Source organism: Passer montanus, unplaced genomic scaffold, assembly GCF_014805655.1.
Source record: "Passer montanus isolate IOZ18808 unplaced genomic scaffold, ASM1480565v1 scaffold13, whole genome shotgun sequence".
Classification (NCBI taxonomy): Eukaryota; Metazoa; Chordata; class Aves; order Passeriformes; family Passeridae; genus Passer; species Passer montanus.
This window is the reverse complement of record NW_024359832.1, coordinates 516580-529930: the sequence shown is the minus strand read 5'-3', so window position 1 is coordinate 529930 and position 13351 is coordinate 516580. Positions and strand designations below refer to the sequence as shown.

At 35.2% G+C, this 13351-nt stretch overlaps 1 protein-coding gene across 1 annotated transcript in view; it reads right to left on the bottom strand.

The window, feature by feature from the left end:
• SGCZ (sarcoglycan zeta) overlaps positions 1 to 12589 on the bottom strand; it is a 358683-nt gene extending 346094 nt beyond the window's left edge. The window contains exon 1 of the mRNA XM_039698932.1: positions 12503 to 12589. The gene's annotated coding sequence lies outside the window, so the exon portion shown is untranslated. The remainder of the gene's footprint in view (positions 1 to 12502) is intronic.
• Between the last annotated feature and the right edge of the window lie 762 nt (positions 12590 to 13351).

Genomic DNA, 13351 nt, shown 5'->3' with positions numbered 1-13351 from the left:
CATATACACACCCTCATACCTTTATTCCCACCTTTCTCCCATGCATTTAAAACAATCCCACATTGCAAATCCACTGAGAAGTACTTAAAGATAACTTCAAAGTTATATGGTTACACATTCAAGAGTCAGGAGGCAAAGTAACAGCTGAACTTTTAGATTTATTACAGTGTTATCTCAGTACTCATACAGGTACAACAGAACTTATACCTTCCAACACTTTAGAGTCAAAGAAATAATTAACTATTTCTAAATATACCTAATTTTTAAATCTTATTGCATTAAAATTAAGATAGCAACTAGAATAATAAAAATGAGATAATTAACAGTTTTTCAAGAAACTCCTGATCGGTGCTAACCAAGGTACCTAAAAGAACAGCAGGGGGAAAAAAGATAGGAAAAAAGATGTTCGTTCTTTCACAAATAATAATTCTATATAATTTGACTGTGATGAATGCTGGTACTGAAGTCAGTGAGATTTAAATGCTACTCTCAGCAATTAAACTAAAAACAGTTAAATAGCTGTTCTAAAGTTACTGAAGCATAACTCAAGTAAGTAATTAGGAAAGGCATAAAAATGCTACTTCAGATTTATTATATACACAGCTCACATCCAAAGAAGTATGTTCTTTTGGGATCCTTTCTTCCCAGTTCTCTTCCTTGGACACGGAGGAGCATAAGAAAAAATAATTATGCTTTGCTTCTTTGTTCTGCAGTGATAAACCAGATTGTCAACTGCATATTGCATCACTTGTTCAGGAATCTTCAGGATTTGGGATCCTAACCCTGTCCTTTCTTCCATCCCATCTGCTGTGGAAGTGAATGTAGAAGGGTTTCTGTTAATATTTTAAAAGACTGTTTTATGGAGGCAGATGTCATTTTAATGGAGGAGATGGGGTGATTTTTTATGGGTTTTCTCCTGGCTCAACTGCATCTCATCTTTTTCCTGTTTTTATGTTGGTTAAAGTATCTTTGACACAATCAGGTTAGAAATTCTGGACATTTATGCCTATGAGCTGTATAGAGGAAAAGAGGCATGGGCTATCAAAACCAAAATGCTCTACTGACAGTTCAAGATTTTCCAGCTCTGGTATTGATTTAATCATCAACATGATCTCCTTTGTTTTCCAAAGGAGTAAGAATACAGATGATCACGGTAGAAAATACATAGTCAAGCTGAAGCTATGGTACAACATATTGCCACATATTCATTGGTATGACCACTACTAGAAGCACGTTGCAAGCATTTATCTCCTCCTGCAGCAGCTGCCTGCAGCTATACTGATCTGGTGCCTCCACAGCTCAGGCACATCAAATGAAGAGAGTCAAAGGAGATTGGAAGATCTCCTTTGGATGATCTCCAAAGCCCAAGCTATGGCCTGGAAGTAATTTATTAAGCATATTTATTTGGCCTAAAGGAGATTTATTAAAATTTATTGTTTCCTCTGGGGCAACACAAAACCAAATTTAAGTATTGACTGAGGTGGTATCTTCAAATTAATTCTTTAAAAAAACTCAGTGGTCTTCAGTTATTCCACAACTATTTCCTGAAGGCAAAGGGCTTTTACTGGCAACAGAAGTAACTCAGAAGAAAACTGGTAAAAACAGGAGTTACCAAAACAACTTTCATAAAGGTATATAAATCAAGAACATTCATAAGAAAAATTCAGTTACATTTCTTAAGCTTCAGAAGAAAAGGAAGAGCACATTTTGTCTGGAGCAAAAAGGGATTAAAGATACTCAGAACTGTGAAACAAAGGGGCAACATGATAGACATTCAAACTACTTTGATATAACAGTGTCAGACAGTCGAATAGAAATGGGCATGTTATTTTCTGTAGCTTTAAAAACCAAAACCTTCCTTGAGATTCTAGGAAGAGAAGTGCTAAGATGAAAATGAACTGCCATTAAATATAATTTGGAGTTGTTATGCTGCTTTATGATTACTTTTGTTGACAATATTTTCCACCTGCCACATCTGTAATCAAAGTTTTCTTTTATTTTGTTAGAAACTTGTTGAGTTGTGACATTAGTCTTGTCTAGTTTTAAAAGTGGCTCCAGATAAAGCTAACAAATAAGGATAGAGAGGATTCTTTTATAATTTTGTAAATTTTATTAAACTGTGTGTACATCAACCTGAGACTGATTTGAAAGAGCAAGGTATTGGGGTAAGCTTATTTTAAATTTAAAATCTCAGCATCAAGTAATAGATTTTGAGGAAAAACCCTTCTTATATGGCAGGCACAGACAATCAACTCTCTGGCAAGAAGCAGATGGCAGACATAGAGCTGAATGCTCTGAATATTTACCAAGATCATCACTCAAATCAAAAAGGGAAGCACAGAATAGACAAATGGGATGGAAGTAACTCTTAATGCTCAGATTTGCCTCAAGACACAAATTAAAAAAAATGAAGTGGAGAAAACCACTACCTCTCCACAAATTGCTTCCAAATTGTCTTACTTCTGTCACAGGTTTTCCTACTTTTGGAAGTGTGGCAACTATGAAAAATGAAGTCTCTCTTCTTAGCTCTGTTCTTGGGACAGGTAGGATTAATCACTCAAATCTCTGAAAACTGATCAAGGAGAAAGACTAAGTAGGATTAAGAGATACTGGGAAGAAAGTAATTAATCCAAAGGAAATTTCTAGCTTTAGTTTGAGTTTAAAAGCAAGTCAAACGAATACAATTTCAGACTGAAAGAGGGAGATATAGGGATATCCTGCCCTGCGTAATTTTACTATTCAAGCAGATTATCTTTACTCCTTCACATTTCTAAACTGCGTATGTCTATAGATCAGCCCTAAGAAACTCTTGAATAGAACTCAGTTTTCAGTTCTGAAGGCTGTATTTAAGCAGGCATAGATAGGAAACAGCATGTTAGTCATACAACAATAATAAGACAATGGCAGAGTCCATCTATTTCCCCAGGGTTACAGAACTGGGAATTGCATAGCACTTGCACTGAGCATATCCCATTGTGAATGGTTGCATAGATTGCATATGTTACTTTAGTTATGATGGGTTAATTTATATGCAATTTTATCAGCTATGATAAAATGCTGTCATATTCAAGCATACAACATTCTCCCATGTTGCTCTGGGGTCTTGATTTGATTCTTACTCTGAGAGGTTATTTGACATCTTAGTCAGTACTGACTTCAAGAGTTACCTGTAATACACATTTCGAAATCAGAGAATTTGTGATTCAACATTTGAAAATGCAGCTGTCATATTGTTCACTTTGGTGTCAACAATAACAATTGCTGAATGCTCAAAACCATACACATACTTGATAAAAAAGCAATAATGTGGTTCAGCTTTCCTGGTGTGTTTGTAAAAAAACACATTGAATTATTATCCAGTGGACAAAACAATCAGAAGAGTTTTATATTATTTTATTTATAACTTGTTAATGATGAACTTAAAAATTTTTCATATGGAAACCTCTTTCTAAACCTAGGAACAATTTTAATTTAATTTGTCAGACAAAAAGAATTTGCTTGGGTAGCAAACTTCAGTTCAAATACAAAGTTTCTTTCTAGCAATGAAGAATATTAGATTCCAAGGAGAAGACCCCTGGACTATAGAACAGCACAAACTCTTACTAACAATATCCCTAGAGGTAAAAACACCTAGAGAAATACCCAAAAAATGAGACTGGCTGCCCAGAGAGGATATACAATTTGTGTCCTTGGATATATTCAAAACTCAGTGAAGAAGCTGAGATGATTGGGCCAGCTTTAAGCAGAGTGTGGGAATAAGAGAGCTTCAGAGGCCCCTTGCAACCTCTAACATTCTGCACTTGCATGATTCCATTTTCGCTAACTCTATGCAAGTAATTCTCTCCAAATCACTCTATTAAGAGAAGATAGACGAAATAATTGAAGAATTGAGAAGAGAAGCACAGGAGGAATGAACTGGTTGCTCAGAGTAATTGCTGAATTATTTTCAGAACCAGAACCACCAGATAAGAAGTCCTGACAGTAAATTGGGCTGTTTATTCAGCAGTATTTCTAGTGAGCACTTACTACTACCTCTTGTTAGTATTGAGTCTAAAGCCAGATTGAAAGGCAAATAATGAAATTCACAGAAGCAAAGCAAGAAGCACTGAAAGGGAATAAATATAGGGAGAGACATATGGAGTAATTAAGATTCAAAGTTCTCAGATTATAGGAAATCATGATGTGTTTTGTATTAAGAGAGACAAGCAAAGAGAACAAAGCTAGTGGAAAGAGCCTGAAGTCAAATTAAGAGAGGAAGCAGTATGGTACTGGTGGAAGAAGGAAACCTACAGTGAGTGCCTGAGGTTCATACATGATGGAAGAATAAATTTATTGGAGATGGCAGTGTATAGTGGCAGACTGCAAAAAAGATAAAACCAACAAAGACCTCCTTATGCACATCAGTTTTGCTGCTACAGTAGATCATATTCATTGAATCAATATGCCAAAGGGATACTAAAGAACAAATAAAATCCGTTAGAGTTGAGAAGATACAGTTTGCACCAGTTAAGAAAACATTTACTTAATTGAACAGGTTATAGTATGTTATTATAGCTGTATAATAAAATTGTTTCTCTGCATCTTGGAGTACCTGGATACTTGTTTTGTGAATGAAGTATTTTCTACATACTGTACAGATAATGACTCAGCTGGCTACAAAAATTCTTCTAGCCATCCCATACCTTCCAGCACCCTCCAGTAGAATTAAATGCCTGTCAGTTGACAGGAGAATCTGAAAAAGAAAAAATGGTAATCTATATTTTTGAGCAATTGACAATGACCTAGGTTACATGTTATGTGTGCATGTTTTGGATAACAGAAGTCAGATGTGTGGTATCAGTGCTTATGGCAGGCTCCATCTAGTCTCCTTAAAACCATGAGGTATGCCTCCTCAACATATTCACTCCTACCAATAATAGGGTTTAATTAGTGAAATTGTCTGTTCTCTCATCAGGCTCCTATAGCCTGAAGTAATTTTCTGTGTTCCTTAGTACTACATGTGACTTCAAATGAATCTCATGAGTTGTATATTAGACCCTTCATTAAGTATGTTTCTGCTGTCCTTACAATCTTTAAAAATGCTCGTCCAGAGCTCTCAAAAATGCAAATACTTAATTTTGCTATATTTAGCAACAACCATTACAAGTGTCTGTGCTGGAAAAAATTCAGACAACATTCCAGGAGAAAAAAATAGTTCTAGAAAGCTGAAGAAAATATAGCTGTGGGACATATTAATTAATACCAGCTCTGTTCATCATATACGTTATAGACCAAGGACCGATTCATGCTTATTCCAGATTCAGTCAGGAGTCCACCAATAACTAATGTCTATGAAAACATGGAGAAAAATAAATTATGCTTTGGTTACAACCATACTTCCTATACAAAAGTATGCTAACACTTCCTCTTGTTTTCTTCCTTGTAATGGCAGAAGAACTTGAAACATTTATACCAGTTACAACTGGAGTCTTCTTATTTGACTTGTAGTGGAACCATTTGATACCTTTCTTGCCTACAGCAAGAAAGAATACATAACCAGTATTGTAATAGTCCTCTGACTGTTCTTTATAATGTGTTACTGGACTATAGACACTAATCGTGACCAACCCTGTAAGCTTTAACACAAGCAAATTAAAAAACTAAGTGCATGATAATAGGCACTACCTGGCACTTTTAAAGGCATTCGTTTTTTGATTTGGCTATTTTTTTTTTAAGTAGGTACAAGTCTAGACCTTTATGAGTTTTCATAACTGTAAAACATTACTAATATGCATAGACATCCTCCCCACCCCCTCACACTCTTTGGTTCCTCATCCTTACCATCTCATAGAAGAGGTGTACTCATGATTTTTCATACAGCGTTTTTTTGCAATTTTGGTGTGTACTCTTCAATACACAAATTTTAATTTGGGAATGACAAACCTCATCTGATGTACTACATCTCAGTTCTGCTCCCTTAAATGGAGTAGACACTTACATCAGTCATATATCTTCCAGGTCTCTCATTTCCTGAGAATGCATGCAGCTATTTTCTTTTCATTACCTATTTTTCAGTCAGCGGTAAGAATATGACAGTCTAAATTTAGGATCATCTCAGCCACAGGTACTGTACAGATAAGTTAATAAAAAATGCCATTTTTCTTTTTTCATTCATACCAACCTGAACAGATATGCAACACAGTCTTTGGAGGGGTAGAAATCAGGGGATTCTTTTGTAATCTTTTGTAGAATATTGTTGCTCAGCAGCTTCTTTGTGAATCAAGAAGGTGATCCTGCAATCATCACAGCTCATCAAATTTCACTTAATAAGAACTCAAGAGGGCACTGGTGAGAAATACAGTGTAGAGGGATAACTGGAATGAATTTGATGATACTGCTTTACAAATTGTATCTAGTACTATTCAATTAGTTTGATGTGTTGAAATCTCAGTGGAAAAACTAAACAAGGCAAGATTTATAACAAAAAGAGATTTCTCTCAACTAGTATTGATCAATAGAAAAAACAAACCTTCCTGTCAAAAGAATTATGTCAGATAGCTTCTCCCTTTCATTCAAACCACATCAGCTGGTCTCGCAATCTTTTCCCTAAAGCCCAGACTCGCACATCACGATAGCCGCAGCATTGCTATAGCAACTGGAGGGAGAGTAGCTAAAAATGTATACAATTCAATCATTCAGCAAGACTAATTTGCAAAAAGTAGCTAATAAAAAAACCAAAGAGATGCCACTGCTACACACCCCTCCACATCCTCCCAACAGAGATAGCACACAGACACACATTCTCACTCACTTGGCCCTCTTCACCATCAGCAACAAAGAGAAGTTTCAGCTGAGGTAAGTGTAAAAGGCATTCATTTTTTTGTAAGTAAATGGTGTCAATACATGTTGGAATGATTATTTTCTACCTCTTAAGATTTGTCACTACACTCTACTAAAGTTTAACAAAGTATGTAACACAAACACATTTTTGGCATTGCAATTAGTTTTAAAAAATGTTTTTCTCAAGCCCAGGGGACCACTGAACTCTAGCCTTCAGAACGCTGCATGTGACATATGACACAATTTTACATATGTCAGAAGTCAGTCCTGTTAATGCCAGGAAAACAGTGGAGGAAACTATGGAAAGGTCCAGCGCCCCTTGGAAGAGGCGTTTACTGGAGCTCAGGCTTTTGCACAATAACACCAGGCATCATTCAGTTCAGTTGTAACTTTTCATGGGAACTTTCCCAATTAAAAAAAAAAAATGAACTGGAAATTACTTTTAAAATAATTTAATTTTGTGTACTAAATACTATGATTTTTTCCAAAATATTTCTTCTGCTACCAAACGTGCTTATACGAGGGTGAAGTTCAGATTAGGTTTTATTCCTCTAACTTCATACAAATCCCCCTAGAAGTTATCATATTTTATGTCTCATTTATTAGGCATAGAAATTAAAGCATCTCAGTCTTCCTGATTTGACTCTTTAAAAGCAAATTTGACTGCTCAGTTCATATACTAGAACTTAGGTGTCATGATTTCAATGCCATGTGACCAGTAAACATCACCTCCATTTATCGTATTCAAACACTTACTTTGGTTTCAAAGGCATAATTATCTGCAATTTAAAAACTTTAGCAGTCAAATTTTTTATATCTTATTTTCCATGTAAAACCTCAAATACAGAATTATATTGCATCAAGTACAACATTCCATCAACTTTTTTTTCTTTCCTCTACAACAAGTATAGAAATAGATTTTTTTTTTTTTTGCCCCCAAATGCCCAGTGTCACTGTCTAAATACTTATCAAGTCTAATAGGTTAGACTGAACTTTTAGCAGAAAATGCTTTTAATCCTTTTGGTACAAGGGTGGCTTTCTGCAGCCACCAGCTGCAGCTCTGAAAGCACTTGAAAGGTGTCATTCTTTTTTGATAGCAGCTTGTGTGATAAATATGCCCATTGATAGCAAAAACCTGCAAGCAAACCTTTCAACTGATGCCGTGTAAAACCCATAATTGCTTATTAGTTCTTTGGCTCATTTCAGATAAGTCTCTCCAGCCTTCCCCCCGACTCCCAGTCACAAGGTTTGTAGTGCAGAGTGGTTTGGGTTGAGCAGACAGACTGGAGAGCCACAAGTGCCCTCTTCTGGATATCCAATGCTACTCAAATTTATCCATGGACCAGCACTGAGGACTGATTCGTGACCAGATGTCTCAAACACTCTCTGCTCAAGTGTTTTGCATTCTGTATCCCTTGTCTGAAAATGAAAAGATTTCTTGAATTGTAAGCTTTTTAGTGAAAGCTACACAGACTAAAGAGCATTAGCCAAATAGCTTAATAAGAAAATACCTAGCTGTGTAATTTAGGAAAGATTATCTCCCCATCATTTATGGGCAATGTCTCTGTCAATGTGTTTCTTAACTGAGTACAGAAAATGCATCTTTATTCCTATGATTTTCAAGCATTATTTAGATTAAGAATGGTCCTCCTTTTTCCTCCAAGTCTGACTTTTTTTTTTCTATTTTTTGGTCTTATATAATCAATAAGGATAATCTATATATAAAGGAAAACATTAGAATGTCAAACCTCAACCATTAGTACATCTTACACCTAGCTACCACTCCTCAGCGAGGTAGATAAAGTTTCTCAATTCCCATCAATTCCCATCTGTGCTGGGAGTGTTCACAGGTCTGAAATGCACCAAACCACATCCATAAATCAGTATGTCCCTAAACAGAGATTCAATATATTTCTTATTTATTATATTTCCTTCATTTGACAATCCAGGCATACACATTCACATGCATTAAAATATTAAAGATGAAAATTGAGAAAGGTCTTAAGCCTGAAAGTCCACGTAAATGAACTCAAATAATAAATCATTCTTTTATTTTATTTTGCTCTGCTCATATTTGTTATACCAGTTAATGTTACTGTCTGTAGGTGATTGGAAAATATGAAGTGTAGATGATGCCAGAAAGCAAAGAAGAACTAGCCATTGTGGACGTGGTAGCAACTGTGGAAATGCCAACCTACTTCATGTGTAAACACTAACAAGGGGAAACTAAGGCATTTGCCATCTTCCTCTTGTCTGGCACACAGATCTATTTGCAGATGTATGGCACCTATTGATCAGGACTTGCACACAGTTATTTTCTTGTTATCTCAACAACAGGTGTGCTTATAGCAGGAAAAAAAAAGCCCCTCAATTATCTATGTCTCAAAGACATAGATAATTTTTTGTAACATATCAAATTCTGCAGCTTCTTGGATCAAATAGCTTCCTCATTTTTTTTAACCTCTCTAGATCTCTGAACTAACTTCAATGGCTTGTGCTGCTTTTTAGTACATGTTCATCTAAAGAAACTCATTAACATGCTGGCTATATCATTTGCTAATCACTAATGAACATATTAAATTAGATCAGACGTAAAATTGATCTCTGTGACATCTCACTACACACCTCTTGCCCTCCACATCCCAGCTCAATACACTGCTGCTTATCATTATCTTTTATTTACGTTCAGTCTTTTAGACATTTTTCAGCTTCTGTGTTGAGTCAATTTACAATAATTTTTCAATGAGACTTTGCAAATCACTATGTTATGAATTTTTACTATCACAATACTTCATTAGACTTTACATACATTAAGCTTCCTGTATCACTGGTTTTTGTCTGTTATTTACCAGATGATGTAGAAGTTACTTTTGCCTGCTATTCTTCATTCTTTCCTTATCCTATCACTCAGTAAGCTTTGAGAGCTTGCAAAAGCGACATCTGTTTTCATATACTACCAAGACTTAAAGTTAAGACTCTTGCACAGTGCTGTAATCATTAGGATCATGCTTTCCACCAGCAATATATTTATCCCATCTCAGTGACAGATTCTCAGTTCTCCATGACTTTCATAAGTCATTACAGGTGGTTTGGTCACTACCCATTTATATCCTGAGATACATATGCTCGGAACAGCCAATCTATGCTTTTCCTCCCAACCTTCTGGTCCTATCCCCATCATATTTTTTTTCATCAGTTCTGATTTGCTTCCTTGCTACAACCTTCCTTTGACAAAAAAGCAATAGCCTTTACATATACTGCAATATACTAAGCCCCTTCCTTTCTTCTTTTTTTTTCCCACTGGTTTTATGCTGCAGTTAATAGGAATAGTAATAAATTGTCTTCCTTTCTACAGAAAAAAAATGCCGGATTTATATATACCTGCTTAAACATCATTTTAAAATCCACTGATACCCAGCACAAATCACATGGCACAATTCTGAAGAGAAGGCTTTTGTCTGGTCCATTTGTAAAACAAATACTACCAACATTTCTAAAAAAAATTTCTGATTAACTAGAGCTTTTTTATAAATCTTTTAAGGAATCTTAATTGAATATCTGAGGAAAGATATATTGCTCTTTCAAACTATCTAATAATTATCAAGGAGATAATCAATACTTTGATACCAAGCTTGCATTATTTGTTATTTCAGAATTGGTCAGAGTGATTAAATTTTTGGTATGTGGGAAAAGCAATTTTTGTGCAACAAAGATCATATACATCCTTAAGGAAAAACTAATTATAATCCAGGTCTAATTTTATGTATGAGATTTCAGGGAATAGTATTAAGTTCCTGACACCATAGAACTGATTTATCAGATAATATGCAAGAAAGTTTGTAGTAAATATGCCTTTGAAAGGCAAAACTCAGGAAAGAATTATGTCTTTTATATATCTAGATATCCAGCACATTATGTCAAAAAGAACTTGTATCTTTTAATGGATTATAATTATCATTTAGTCATTAATAAAATGCTACTAACTGTAGGATTTAAAATACATCCAAACAAAAAAAAATTATCACTGATGAAATATATTGTAAGTACACAAGACAAAAAGCACAAAGATATTTTGTTTCCTGTATACAGCAAAAAACACCAAAACAAAAAAGAAAAAATCCTGAAACTACAAAAATGATTTTCAAAATAATTTTATTCAGCTAACTTTATGGTCAAGAGAAAATAATTCTTAGCAGTCTGGTGGAGAGAATTATGACAGGTGCCCAAATGCAAGCTGCCTTTTCAGCTCTTTGTAAAAAGTTGTCACACAGGACAGGGGACACTGGAAAAGTCTGCACTCTCCTGTGCAGAGCCATACCAGGAGCTCCAGCACATGAGAATGGCAACAGACCTTTATGTATCAGAAGCAGATAACAGAAGGTGAGATCGAACTAGATGCCTTTGCTTCAGATGGCTAAAGACAGGTGAAAGTAATTTAATTCCTCATATATTACTTCATATAAGCAAAGCAGAAGAGGAATTTAACAATTTTGAAGACAAATGCAGAAATTTGCATTGAAGACAAATGCAGAAATAGCAGGAATGTAATTTTCAATGTGAAGGTCTGTAGAAACTTGCATAAAGTTTTGGGTATTGTTGCATGGAAGTCTGTTTTTAGGGTGCTTTGAGGCCAGTATAGATGTAGAAATTCAGGTTGAATTTAATGATAATTTTAAACAATTGAAAAAAATATCTCTTTGAATGAGTATTTTTGTTAAAGAACTTCTTCCTTGGAGGGAAGGCTATAAATGAGTAGAGAAGTTACCATTAGATTGTTGGAATATAAATTTTATCTATTTACATTTCCAAACTCCTTTTTCTGTTTTTATTAAATTCTTTTTCCCCATGTTTTGCTTTCCTTATGATCACAATTTGACATGCAGCTGATTTTCATTTTAAGCTGTTTATAGTATTCCTCCAACTTTCATCTGTTATTTGCACTTCTTGTGATCTCTTTGGAGAAAGGAACAAGTATTCCCATCTTCACAAGCAGCACCGTGAGTATTGTGGGAGCTACCTGAATAAGCACTAATAATGACAAGAGTAATAATTTAGACTGTTTTCTCTTATCTGGTCTATCAGAATCAGTTCACCCATACAACATTAGTACTTCACTATCATCCACCAATGATCTGCCAAAATATTTAACTTAAAAACTGATAAGCATGTCTTGGCTGCATGCACACTGAAGCATTAAAAAACTGGAAAGCAAGCTGTATGCTGCCTATTTTATTTATGCGCAGACATGGAGCACCATTATGAGGGTCATCATCAGCATTTCTCACACTCACTAAGATTTTGGCCAGGAAAATCAGTATCACATAAAAGCAGTCACCTGTATTTGCAGATACAAGATTTCAAACAAAAGACTGCATAAAAAGACCTAAAATTTGAAGTCAATAACAAGCTAAGGAATTCTGTGAAACTGAGCATGGTAAAAGACAACAGATCAACAGTTAAGTTCCTGAGTGCATAGAAATAATAATCTAAAACCTCTATCGAAAGTCCAGAACTGAAAGTGACAACATAAGGAAGAGTCATCCCTGATGTTTCTCTGAAGCCACCAGCTCAACATACAGCAGGACTCCAAGTGAAACAACTGCAGCACTCCCTCAGGAAAGGTATTAAGAATAAGTCAGAAGAATATAGTTTAAACCACCCCACTGCCCCCCAAAAAACCTACCTTATCCAGAGCAGCACATGCAACACCACATCTCAGTTGAGTTAGACTCCAAAGCACAGGGGACCCAATGAAGTAGAGACAAAGGCAACTACAAAGAAAAAAGGTTTGCAGCAACTGCCCTACAATGAAAGATTAAGAAGGCTGAGACTCCTTAATTTGGAGGCAACAGCACAAAAGCAACATCACATTTACACTTCAAAATTTTCTGAATCTAGTGAATGACTGCAAACTATTATTCACTAAATGAATAACGCTAGAACTAAGAACCACTCAATAAAGCTAGCAAGGGATTACATTAAAGGAGATGAAATAAAATATCATAAAGAGACAACAGTACTGTTTATATCTTGTTGCAATATATCAAGATTGTGGAGGTAAACTGTAACACTAAATTAAAAAATACACTACAAAAACCAAACAAATCAACCGCAAAATAATCCGCATCAAAACAAAACAAAAGAAAAAATCCCAAAAAACAACCTTTACAAGGCACAGAAAGAGAAGTTAAAAGATAAGAAAGATCTAACCTGCCAATGTTCCTGAAAATGCAGTTCATGGGCAAAAAAACCCAACAAACTAGGAATGCTATTCCCCAAATAGCACTTCTCCCTATTCTCAGCTGGAGAACATTAAGTTGGATGGTCAATTGCTGTGACTCAGCTGGGCCTTCTTATGCTTTTATCCCAAGAAATTCTATTCTTTTGTTACAAGAATGAAAATGCAGTTATTAGTAATGCAAACACATACTTATTGGGCAGTCTGTTAACTGAGATAATATACAGTACTTCAAAATTAAATGTCAGAATTTACTTACTACAAGGAATAAAAACCTAACAGAAAACACCCAAA